Source organism: Choloepus didactylus, chromosome 2 (assembly GCF_015220235.1).
Source record: "Choloepus didactylus isolate mChoDid1 chromosome 2, mChoDid1.pri, whole genome shotgun sequence".
In the NCBI taxonomy this organism is placed as follows: domain Eukaryota; kingdom Metazoa; phylum Chordata; class Mammalia; order Pilosa; family Megalonychidae; genus Choloepus; species Choloepus didactylus.
This window is the reverse complement of record NC_051308.1, coordinates 7,998,167-8,005,706: the sequence shown is the minus strand read 5'-3', so window position 1 is coordinate 8,005,706 and position 7,540 is coordinate 7,998,167. Positions and strand designations below refer to the sequence as shown.

Below are 7,540 nucleotides of genomic sequence, written 5' to 3'. Positions count from 1 at the left end.
ATGCAAGGAATTTAGCATATATAGCTAGGCAGTACCATCTTGTTGCTGCAAGCTTAACTGCAAGATAGATTAGACACTGGCATTTGGAGTCTGGTCCCATAACGTAAAGCCATCTCTAACAGCAAAACAGCTCCTACTAAAGGCATTCACTCTTGGAGAAATGCAAGTGACTGCTAGCTGACACATTAGATTTTCATAATACCACACTACAAGATAGCTGAATGTCGGTGAGAATGACAAAATTCACCAGTAAGAGCGAATTGTCTTCCATCAACCATGTAGATATCTTAGAGAGAAAGAACATCTTACATCAAGGAACTAAATTTCAAATTCATGCTCCATTTTAAAGGCTAAGATAATGTTATATACAAACAACAACAAATCACTCTTAGAGCAACCTTCTTTTTTCCCTCTCAGCAATTCTTGTTATTGTTGTAACAGTTGTTTCACAAATAATAAGAATACAAATAAGCCCTGACCCATAATCTGAGACCTAAAGGAAGTCATACTGAACTCAAAGAACATGAAAGAATTAGTAAAAATAGAAAATAGCACCTCTGTAGTCATTTAACTGTGCCAGTAGAGAAATGTGTAAGTTTATGTTGCAGAATCAGCAGCGCTTTAATAACAATGCCAAACCTGAAAAGAACTAGGGAAAATTTTACTAGCCTAATTAATTTCTAAATTAACCTACAATATTACCCAGATCATCCAAGTTTCCAGATGGCCTTTCTCTGAGATCTACTCATCTATTTAAAATTAAAAAGTGCCAGCTTCACTGGAACAATTTCCAACCACTGCTGTCAAGCAACATTTCCCACATGTACCTTGTTGATGCAGACACTGCTCAAGGAACTCAAGATTTGGGGACAATTAAAAATTCAAGTATTTGGTAACTTGATTCTGAGAAACCAAAGTATCCTAAGTCACATAATAATTCTGAACATTCAAAAAGAGATAAGATTAGATTTTCCAAAAATTAATAGGCAGCGCTATAGCATATAAATTCTCCTACATAAAGAAATGTTGTATCTGAAAAAAATTGTTTTTGCCAACACTATAATGACAGCTACTTTCCATATAACCAGTAGAGGAAAAGCAGAGAGTATTCAGAGTTAGGATGGTCAGCTAGACTTACTTCTAGCTAAACTTCCTGGCCCCAGCAGTCTCACAGTGCCTAGGATTCAAATTGCTTCCTCAAAATAATTACAAATTATTATAGTTTCCAGGACTGCAAGGTCACTTGTAAACGTGACTTTTCAATCTTATTTTATTACTGTGCAAAACTTTCTGGTCATCTTTATCTGAAGAAAGTTGTCTGTTCTCACAGATAACTTGATATAATCAGTTGTAATGTGATTCAGAAGTAGAATTACTGGTTATATTTGTTAAAAAAGAAATCAAGAGGAAAATATTTCAGTATATTTGTATTGCAATCAAATGAAGAGTAACAGTTCGATCGCATTTAAAGAAGAATACGCCGGGGGCCTGGGAGCGATGGCCCCAAGGTCAGAGCAGCAGCAGCGGATCCTGGCCCAGATGAGCACGTGGGGCCCCTGGTGCCTCTCCCCAGTTTGGTCCCTCTACAGCCAGATTATTAAGCTGTTCCAGCACTCTGCCCCAGCCATCACCCTCGAGAACCCAGACATCAAGTACCTGCTGTGGCTCATGGACAAGGAGGTCCTCTTCGCCCTGCTGTAGTCCCAGCACATCCTGGGCCTCCCCATCGGCCAGCACCACTTGGCTCAAATCCATGGCAACCTGGTCATCCGGCCCTACGCCTTCCAGCGATGACAACAAGGCTTCGTTGACCTGGTCATCACGGTTTACTTTCAGACACCCCTCCCACACTTCCCACTGAAGGAAGATGCCCCAGTACCTGGAAAGCATGAATACTGAAGACACCATTGAGTTCCAGGGCCAGAACGGGCTGCTGGTCTCCCAGGGCAGAGGAAGTTTACTATCCGTCCAAACAATTAGCCCCGCCCCATCTTCAAGACAGTCAAGTCTGTCAGAATGACTGCGGAAGGACGGGCACCACATAGATGCTGCAGGAGATCCGCGCCAACGTGGAGGGCTGGCGGACTGCACCGTGTGCCACCTACTTCGCCAACCCGTCTGTGAAGGCCTTCGGCGGTGGCCTGAGCTGGAGGAGCTGAGGAACGGGCGATCTGTGGGCTTCATGCTCTGAGACACAGCGGATAAAGCCCCTGACGCCAGGAACCACAGCCAGGACTTAGTGAACTAGCAAGTCATCCGGGACCCTCTCCGCCCCTGGCCACAGCTGCCTGCCGGGGCTGCTGTGCATTCCCCCACCACTGCCCTCAAGCCCGCGCATCTGCCTCCCTAGCCCAGGCCGCATGGGCCACCCCCAGAAGCGCCCCTCGGCCTTCCGACGCCCGCGCACTGGCTCCACCCACCCACCTGCGCACCTGCGCACTGCGGGCGCCTCCCCGCAGCCACCCCTCCCGCTCCTGAACTTCTCCGTCCACGGGATCCGCTGGTGTCTCGTAGGCTTGCACCCGAGGGCCCGCGTTGGGAGCAGGGTTCTGGATTGAGTGGGCCACAGTCTGCCCCCTTTGGGGTGGGTTCCTGACTAGCCCTTCCCAGAGATGGCCAGCTCCCTCCTGTCCTCAGGGCCGTCCCCAGCTCCCCACTACAGGGCCTAGGCTGCAGGCCCCAGGCCCGGCCACCCGTCTGGGGACAAATGTAAGCACTGGGCCGCCCCAGCCACCGTTCTGCCGACCCTTGCCGCCTCCCCTCACTGCCAGCCTCAGAGCCCCAGGGGACTTGGGCCACACCAGACCACGGCTGGACCTCAGCACTGGCAATAGGTAAGACACCCTCTTAAAGAGGGGATGGGTGGGGTGGTGAGAGGCTGCCCCAGCCCACCCCACCTCACTTCACGGCACCTCCCCCCATGTCCCCCTGTCCCAGGGCCCAGGTTGGCCCTGCCCGGCCAGCAAAAAACTTGGCTCTCCCAGAGGCTTGCGTGGGAAGAGGGTGCGGGCCAAGGACCCCTGGGCTGGCACGTGGCCCTCAAGAAACCCGAGGCCGGCATGTTCCCCCCAAACACCTACAGCCAGAATGCCTTAGGAGTTCGGAGCAGTGGGCTCTGGCAGAGGCAGGTGGGCCTCCTCAGAGCCCTGATGGCAGAGCGAAGACGATGGTTATTTGTTCCTCTGTCCCAGATTCACCCGTCCTCCTGCCCTCTCCCAGTTCAGGGAAGGGAGAGATTTTGAGCAGTAACTCTTGGCCCAGAGATGCACAAATACTCAGTGGTCTTGATGTTGCTTTTAGGCAAGAGCTGTATTAGCCTCTTGAGTGTCCGTTTTTTCAGTCAGTTATGAGCAGGAAAAAAAAAAAAAACAATGAAGTGAAACTGCTAATTTACAAATAAAAGAAAAATTAGAATATAAAAATATTTTTTAATATCTTTAACTACAAATATCTGGATCCAGTATTATGGATTGTCTCTTAAGAGACTCTTCTGTGAAACTAAGACTTGTCTCCTTTTTATTCTGCAGGGACAGTGATACAGCCACTCCATCTCTTGCATGACATTCCCACACAGGAGGATGGCAGAAGCAGGTAACATGCCGGAGTTTAGGGCTTTACTCCACTGTAGTGATAGTAAAGGATGTGAGAAGTATTTTTAATGGATGTTCTGTTGATGCCTGGGGCATGGCTTTGCTCAGAAAATTGGGCCTCTCCTTAGTGCTCTTGAGGTTCCCTCCACCACTCTCCAAGCATTTACCTGCTCTACCAATAGTATCTGAAAATCATGTGAAACAAGACTACAAGCTCCTCCAGAGCTGGAACTTTCTATTTATTCTTTGTGTCCTTGAAGTAACAGTACATGTCACATAGAAATTCTTTCAACATGGGTTTACTAGTTAAAATGAATAATGAAGTGATCAGGCATTTGACTAAATTAGCTTTCTATTTCTAATGACTAACTGATAATTCCCCACATTTCTTCTCATCTGAGTTCCAAAGAAGCATAACTAACCCCTTGGTAGCAGGTCATAAGACTTTTTAGTTCTCCTGTGACATAAGAGAAAGCCAAAATGGAAGGTTTTAGCAGGGAAGGTACAGCTGCTCTTACCCAGTAATACCTAAGGGCATTTAAGTGCAATGCTGTGAGAAGTTGAAATGGAAGTAGTTTATCATCTAGTAAAAACAGGAAAGCAAGCAAGATTACTCTCATTTTTTTATGGTACAGAATCAAAAGAATTTGAATAAATACCTTTGATGCCAAAAATCACTAGGTTTCATACTCAAAATGATTGAGTGAAAAGGTTTTCTAAAGTGGACCTGTTTAAATAGCTGGTTTTCTCAAGTAAACCTACAAATTTTGATTTATCAAGTGCAAGTGGTTATGGAAGCACCTTTGAAAAGGCTGCTTATACTCTTCAAGGCAGGAATCTGAAAATGCCTGTTGGTTATTTTCTAGAGGAAATGCTGTCTCCAATGTGTTGGACTGGTATAATCACATAAGATACCACCTTTCTCCCGTCAGCAAGGTCCCTGCTAAGTGAAAAGAGAATTCAGTTCTCTTGAACCTTCTGTTTGATCACGTCAGAGAAGGAATGCCTGAAGGTTGCATAAAGCTAGTTTTGCCAAGGATTGAGCTGCAACAACATGAGATAGATTGACTCTCCAAACCTCCCTAGGGACATGGTGTTGGGTTTTGAGTCCTACAGCACAGGTATCATATTAGTTCTGTCTATCATTTCTTTTCTCTACCACTGTGTTTGTTCTAGATTTCTTTAAGGGTGATTTCTTGTTTCTGTTCCTGCTTGGATCGCCATTTCCCTTTCTTCCCAAAGCATGTTACAGGTTTATTTTCCAAGGCCAAAGAGAAGAATTAGCTGCTTATATTAAAGGGTGATTTTGGCAATTAGATAATTTTTCCCATTTCACACTACCACTCTATTTTACCTATTTTTCCAGGTCCTTTTATAAAAGATCAAAAGAGTGTTTTTATTTTTAACCAAAATTTTAAATGGAAAAAAAAAAAAACTTGCTTTAAGGTCTACTTGAGGATGACAGGAATGTAAAATTAAAGTCCTTGTAATATTGTGAAACCAACTTAATGAAGAATAAATTAATTAGAGCTAAGGAAACCTTTTTCTATTTCCTTAAACAACTCTAGTTAAGAGAAAATAAAATCAAGTCTATAACCTGAAAATTCTTTCATGAGGAAATTAAGGTTTGGAGAATGACATTTAAGAAGGGGAGAAGGAGGCATTCTTTCAAAGTGGGGGCTAATTCCTAAAGTGGACATTAATCACGTACATATAAAATGGTGCTGAAAATTTATATGGACAACTTTTATATCTGCAAACTAAAGGAAATATAATCAAAGTCTACATCCATGAATATTATGAACATACTTATGCCAACAAATTTGACAGCTTAGATAGAATTGAAAAATTCCTTAAAAATACAAAAATAAAATTCACTCAAGAAGAAATAACCTTAAAAGACTTATATCTATTGTGGAAATTGAATCCTATCCCACAACCTAAGTGGTTTCATTGTTAAATTCAACTGAATAGCTAAGGAAGAAATAATACCAATTCTACACAATGACATTCAGAAAATAGAAGAGGTAGAATCATTTTCCTAAGGCCGGCATTGCCCTGATGCCAAAATAAGACAAAAAAAGAAAGAAAAGAAAACTACAGTTCAATCTTTCTCATAAACATAGAAGGAAAAATTCTTTCAAAAATGTTAGCAAGTGAAATCCAGCAATACATAAAAAGATAATGCATCATGACCAAGTGGGATTTATCCTAGGAATGCAACATTCAAAACTCAATGCAATTAACCATATTAAGATGTTAATAAAAAAAAAACCACGTCATTATCTCGATAAATACAGAAAAGGAATCTGAAAAAATTAAACACATAAGTAAACCTCTCAGCGAACTACAGAAAGATGGAAACTTCCTCAACTTGATAAAGGGCATCTACAAAACAAAATAAAACAATTTTGAAAAAGAATAGCAAATTTAGAGAACTTACTACTTGATTTCCAAACTTTTTATATTAAGCTCTAGTAATCAAGATAGTGTGATATAGGTATAAGAAAATACATATAAATCAATGCAACAGAATAGAGCATCTAGAAATAGACAAATATCATTGCACACACAATATATTGGCTAGAATTAAAAAGACTAACCTATCAGATATTGGTGAATGTGTGGATTAGCCAACCTCTCATACAATGCTGGTGGGAATAAAACTTGCTACAACCACTTTGGAAAAGAGTTTTGCAGCCTCTTACAATGTTAAAAGTACACTTACCATGGCACTCAGCAATCTCACTCCTTCATTTCTACCCAAGAGAAATGAAAATATATGTCACACAAAGGCAATGTCTGAGGGTTTATAGCAGCTTTATTCATAATAGCCCAAACCTGGAATCAAACTAAATGTCTATCAAGTAGTGAATGAATAAATAAATGGCATATCCATACAGTAGAATACTTAGCCATACCTTAAAATTGATAAGTTTCATTGTATATTTATTCCTCAATAAAGCTTATTTTTAAAAAATATTGGAAGGAAATACAATAAAAAGAAATCATCAATGTATATGAGAAATTTTGCAATAAAATAAACAGTTCTTGTTTCCTATTATTGTGTTTCTTTCTTTTATGTAGTAAGTTTTATCTTTTACTGAGCAAGAGGAAAAATCAACCTATTTAAAACTGAACTACATGGAAAGACTTTCAAATGGTATAACTTAATTTATAGTAAAATCAGAGTACTTTGCAGTAACTAATTCAGAGTGTTTTTATCAGATGTATTTTAGAAGTGCAAAGAGTACACATGGATGTTTATTTTCACTGTGAATTATTAAATAGTTTGACATATCTACATAAATGTCAGGGTTTACTGCTTTTAGCATCTCCTTTGACTAATACTTTCATTAAGAGCATTCTACTTTTTAGAATTATTAAGGCTGGTTTTTAAACAAAGTATAAAGAAAACACCATTGAGGATCGTGTCATGTTTACCCTTTTGCAGTTTCACTTCTAGAATATTTTGAAAAGCAAATTCATTGATTGGAATAGATTTTCCTTACTTTGCTTTCAAATTCATTGTAATTAATCCTGTAACATTAAGTACACTTCCTCATCAATATGAAAATTAAACTTCAAGGACTGACCTTATGAATAGATCAGAGAAAGCAGGACACTGAGAATAAGATAACGACATTTCCAGATAATCAAGCCCAATAAAAATGTAGTATTTGACTGTGAAATGTGCAGAATAAATCAAATTCAAAGGTACATTCCAAGACCTTAAATAACCTGTACTGAATAAGGAGAGAGTAGCCTGGTAAATCTTGATCACCTTAAAGTGGCAACTCCTTAAATGTGTTCAGAAAAAGATATTAAGGGTTGGCCACCCCAACACACACTCACTCACACACACACACACATACACACACACACACACACACACACACACACCCCAAAAGATCATTATCAAATTAATTCTGATAAAATTGAATTAAACA

At 40.6% G+C, this 7,540-nt stretch overlaps 1 pseudogene; it reads left to right on the top strand.

The window, feature by feature from the left end:
* The first annotated feature begins 1,440 nt into the window (after nucleotides 1–1,440).
* LOC119528238 lies at nucleotides 1,441–2,350 on the top strand (annotated as a pseudogene).
* Nucleotides 2,351–7,540: the final 5,190 nt, after the last annotated feature.